Genomic DNA, 6,255 nt, shown 5'->3' on the forward strand with positions numbered 1-6,255 from the left:
CATTCTATAATGTATATATTCAATGATGTTTACAGTGCTTGTTTTGGAAGCCTAGACTTGTATATTGTCCCTTTATTTATCGTCATCCTTTAGGCCCTTCGATGATATCCATAATGTAATGGTCATCACAGACAATATTTTTCAATGTACAATTAGGTTCTTTAGATGACAAAAAGACCTTGTACCTTTCAAGGATAATCTGCAAGTATACCATTTAAATTAATCCAATTCATTATTTTTTATCCATCATACATCATCATAGATCTCTGATATAATTCATCCATCTACTCATTCACTGGTGACCACCTTTTCCATACTTAAGTACCCATTATCTCAATCTTGACGTCATAGTTTCTGTCACTTCCATCGCAGTTCCGATTCCAACTATGACCTATATTTTCCTCTTAGGATGTACACATTGCATTCTAGCAACTACATGTGTACTACCTACGTTTCCAAGTAATACTGTATTATAATGGTTTGGAGTATCATATACAGACAGTGGTCATCCTAGAAGAAAACGCAAGGTCCGTGACTTTTACATAGTAAAATTGGGCACTAATGGGAGAACAATTGTAATAGTTTCTGAAACAGCTTTTAAGATCAATTATTTCAACCCAGGAAAAGCCATTTTAATCTCAGGTTTAAATCAGACATAGTACAGCTACAATCATATCGTAAAAAATAATGTTCGCCAGTATTACGCCAGTAATAAGATGGAGTGTATTATGTTATGTTGTCCTTCATCTAGTTATCAATGGCTTGCACTTGAACAAAGTACGAACCCTATCTACTTCAGGCTCGAAAGACACAAACGCGACGGTCAGGTCACTGTAACTGAAAGAATGAAACGGTCCATCATATTGGTTCAATTGTCTACAGTTACCACACTTTTGGATCGCTTGCACTAAGGAAGGCAACTATCAATTTCAGGTTAACAGCTCAAGGGTCGCTATGACTGAAATAATAAAAGATAGAACCAATTTCTGCAGAATTACTCGCAAGCTCCGCAATGTATAGTCACGAAACATTTAGGTAACTTGCACATGGTCCAAGCAAGAATGATGTTGACTTCGGGATCACCAAAGGTCACAGGTCCAAGTCACTGTGACAAAAATAACAAATCATATTTTGCAGTTCTCCATTATCTATGGTTGTCAAACTTTGTGGAGGGCTTCCACTTTTTGAAAGGAAGGATCCATTTGAAGTGGGAATCCAACTGATGCAGTAAAAGAACACTGTGACTCCAATAATTAAAACAATTGAGTTCACACGTTAACATTAGTTCTACATATTATATATGTAGCAAACTTTGAGAATGACCTGCACATGGGGCAAAGAGGATGCTCTTGATTTTGAGTCAAAAGTCAAGGTTATCGATCATCCATCTGGCACAAGTTTCTTATTACTACTTCTAAACTTGTTCCTAACGTTCATGTTAGTCTCAATTTCTAATTGGCCTTAAATAAAAATGTTACTACTTTGGCATTCAGTTTGGACGCCACAGCGGTCGTCATGAATTCCTTATTATCATACTCCTGATGAATGGTTGGTCATTTCCATATTGTGGTTTCAGTATAACTCTTCTCATGATGTCTCCTTGGTCCTAAGTGAAAATAGTCCTAACGTGGCATGCACCATGGTAGCCATAATGTAAATCTCGTTGATGCTAACTTTTTTGAGCATAAGTCATATCAACATGGAATTTTCACAAATTATTTATGATACCTAGTTGGTCTTAAATAAACATTGAGCTAATATAACCAACCCTGACCACCATGACAGCTATCTTGAAAGTCTTGTTACTGTTACTCCTCTTAAAAGAAAAATTGTATCGTTATGTTCTTTCACCAGACGACACTTTATTTTGTTTAGTTGGATCTAGATGAAAATTATTATCATCCTACTTCCAACCTCCATTCACAATTTCGAGGTCAATCCTATTGATCATACCAATAATGTATGTAAGAGTTCCTATTTGGACTACCTTGGCTATTTACAAAACAAGGATTGACCGAGAAGCTACCACTCATCAAAACCTTTTGTAATTTGAATTTTTTCAGGCAAGCATACAGTCAGTTCAATTACAAATATATCTAAGGATGTCATGATAAATTGGGGTTTCGTTTTTTGCGGAGAAATCTCCGGCTAACAAAATATATGATTTTCGTACTTCACTACACCAACATTCATCCGAGGTATAATTTTTTACTGCAGAAATAGTCGAGGTATTTCAGCATGGTCAAACAAAATATGGGCATGCTGGCAACCAACTAGAAAATCCTGTTAACCCTGCTTCTCCCGAAAGAATGGCAATATCAGCTTAGGAAGTTATCAAAGGACTCTTTAAAGCACCTATTTAGTTCCAATCGTGCCAATCTTTAAAGCACCTATTTAGTTTCAGTGGTGCTAATCTTTAAAGCACCTATTTAGCTATAATGGTACCAATCTTTAAAGTATCTATTTAGTTCCAATGGTGCCAATCTTTAAAGCATATATTTAGTTCCAACGGTGCCAATATTTAAAGCATCTATTTAGTCCAAATGGTGCAAATCTTATACCAAATATTGTTGCAGCAACGGTCTTTTTGAAACGCTTGTTATTGCTATTTCTACTGAATGGATTGTTATATTGACCAAAAGACTTCTAATGATACCTGGTTAGTTGTAGATGAAAATGGTACCAATCTTACGTCCAGTATAGTTTCTATGACGTCATCTTTAAAATGTTGTTATTGTTACTCCTTTAGATTGCCATTGTGTTTTCACTACAAGGTTTCATATGATCTCTAGCTGATCAATATTGGTACTGTGGGAACATCTCGAAAATCTTGTTATTTCCAGTCATCATGATCCAATTAGGTAACAATACTAATCTCTCTTGAGACCCTCTATTTTGTACATTACTTTGAAGTAGATGTCGAAATATGCATTATTGTACAGTTACTTACAATTGAATACAAAGAGAAATTGAAGGAGAGATAAAAGCAAAGTCTTTATTAATTTGTTGAAAGGTAAATTGTCGGGTGAAAGAATGTAATTATTAATGATAGAGATCTATAGTTTAGAACTAAAATTGATTTAGTCGGTCTAAATAAGTTGATGCTGTCTCTCTAGTATCCGAAATGGCTGACATGGCGGCAATTTTAATAATATTGTTATCTCTGTTATTGTTGAACAAATGGTTATTGCGACATGGGATTTTCATTTAAATGTTTCGTATTACTTCCAGCATGGTACCAGTGAAAACATGATGGTGACCTAACATCAAATATGGCCGCTACAACATGTTGGCCATCTTGAAATTTGTGTTCTCACTATTCCTCCAAGTGGATGGTCACACTAACATATTTGTATTGCTTTGCCATTAAAAAGCATGCCACACCAAGTCACTCATATCGACTTTAGAGTTTTGCTAAAAGATTTCGTATGATGTTTATTTGATCCTTAAAATAGGTTGCAAATTAGACCCCTGATTCTATGGTCTCTTGAAAATTGAGGTATAGCTATTCACCCTGGATGAAAATAATATTCATTACAACTCACAATATACAGATATAATTTCCCACAGATTTGCAGATTCGCTCAATTTTGGCTCTCATATTGTTTATATCAGTGTAAATCTGACAAAAATAGGGATGTAGGGTGGTGTGGATGATGGATGAGTTTAAAGTAAAAAACTGATTTTTAAAAATCATTTATTATTTTAGCATAAAAACCAGAAAGCTTACACCACAAAGCTATTCTACTAATCCTGTGCACAACTGGACCAGATATATATATATATATATATATATATATATATATATATATATATATATATATATATATATATATATATAGATATATATATATATATATATATATAGATATATATATATATATATATATATATATATATATATATATATATATATATATATATATATATATATATATATATATATATATATATATATATATATATATATATATATATATATGTATGTATATGTATAGCTATTTATGGTCCGTAAATAATCTTGTACTCGATAACATATAATAGTACTAGGGTTTGAAATAGATCGGTACCTGTCCTGACGTAAGGTATGCCACTACATTTCTCCTGAGACAGGGAACCAGTCTAAGCTAAGACAAAACATTACACGATATTTTGCAAATAACGTATTGAAATAAGTTCCACCTATGTCTTAATAGCATTTACTATCAAAGATAATCTGTAACCTCTGCCATTTTTACAAGTCGCGTGGTACCAGCTACATGATGCAATATAGTTCCATTTACATTTGTATAACTGCAGCGTTTTATTATATAGTTTTCACCTAACACACACACTCAATACGTGGCTGTGTTTACCCCCTTCCTATTTGAAACATTAAAAGTAACAAGACGACTGCAAAACAAAATGCACAAAACTTTAGTCGTTTCTCTGGTCGATTTATAATTTCTAATATGATCTTCGCCATGGGGTGCACAACACTCAATATTTACATGGAAGAGTCTTTTAGTTCGCCCTCTCCGAAAAGTTCAGAATAATTCTTAAATTTTCGTAACTTTGGAAGTTGCGTCCATTTCAACACATGCATATAAGAATTACAAAATTTTTTGTGTGGTCAGTTTCTTTTTTTCTTTTTTTTTGTACAAATTTTAAAACTAGAAATTGCAGATATTGTATGCAGACGTCACTGAAAATGGACTGTTCAATGAAATGGAAACAGACACAGCAGTATGTCTTTTTGTTTCCGGTCACAGTTTTTGTTTGGTTTGAAACGTAAACAAGATGACATTGTTTGGGGTCACCTGATTACAATCTAACTACAAATTGTAAATTAATGAATGAAATGACTAAATTGTGTGCACTTTTCATATCCTTTTTGTGTTTCGTTTCAACAATCGCTTGAGTGGTATAAACTGCCGGGAGTGTAGGCGAATACTATTTGCTATAGGAATTACGCTTAGCTCGTGACAGCAGTGAGAAAGACAATAGAGATCTTGACTGCACTTAACAAGTTGGAGAAACCCACAAAATCGGAAATGAATGACTAACAGAAAATTAAACTTCCCACTATGATTTTGATTATAGAAAATGTTGTAGAAGTCATGTAGGCATCCAGTACCCACAATTTGAGTAGTGGGTATCATATATATTTTTATCATTTGAATACAAATAACTTTCAATATGGATTATTCACATTTTTATCATTATTCATCCATATTCCTTAGAGGGTCCTTATATATATATATATATATATATATATATATATATATATATATATATATATATATATATATATGTGTGTGTGTGTGTGTGTGTGTGTGTGTGTGTGTGTGTGTGTATACCCTATAAAATGGCGGAACCATTGAAAATAACAATGAAGGCAGAAAACGATATTATAGCTGGCTAGTTTATGATTCAGGTAACAAATATCTATTGCAGATTATGCAGATGTTCCACGAAAAATAACTATATGATCACTGGATGTTAGAACCTTGGGACCCCAACTTTTTTTCGCAATACCAATTGTAATGACTCTCAGCAATAAAAAGACTGACTATCCCATCCCCGTGTTCAAACTCCAATGGCACAAGAGCCGGTAGCCGGCCTCCCATGTTCGCTACCCAAACTCTAATGGCACAAGAGCCAGTAGCCGGCCTCCCATGTTCGCTAGCCAAAGTTCGTCTATCCACTTTGCTCCGTATCGGCCAGTGTGTCGATGTGGAATGAAGTGGATTGATAGCTCTTGTCTAGCCAAAGTTAGGTCTTTATTCACTCAAGATATTGCCAGATGGACCGACTCCACCATCTTTACTACTGGCGAGTGGACAGTTCACCTAATGTCAGGGAAGCCATGGGAGCGGTTAGTTGGGGTATCTCAGATTCAGGACATTGTGTCTTGCACTCTCCCTTTGCGACATGACTGAGTATGCTTGCATGTAATATCTTATCACGTGGAAGACACTGAAAGCCCGGGATACTGTGTCAGTAAACAGAACATCTCTTTTGTCAATGCTATGAAAACACTGCCGTTTACCAAAATAGCGTTGTCTAATAAATATGTTCTTGCAGCAATTTTGTGGTTCCTCATCTCATGACTACTCTAAATTTATAGTGTTTTATGTCTCCCAGCTCTCATGCACAGTATGTTTGAATTGTAATATACCATAGAGGAGGAACAGCTCAACCAAGATCTGTGATTGAACTATGTGCACAGCGATTATACAACTATAAATCTGAAACAAAGTCACTTTTCCAAAT

This window comes from Sinohyriopsis cumingii, chromosome 8, assembly GCF_028554795.1.
Source record: "Sinohyriopsis cumingii isolate HCF-2022 chromosome 8, ASM2855479v2, whole genome shotgun sequence".
In the NCBI taxonomy this organism is placed as follows: domain Eukaryota; kingdom Metazoa; phylum Mollusca; class Bivalvia; order Unionida; family Unionidae; genus Sinohyriopsis; species Sinohyriopsis cumingii.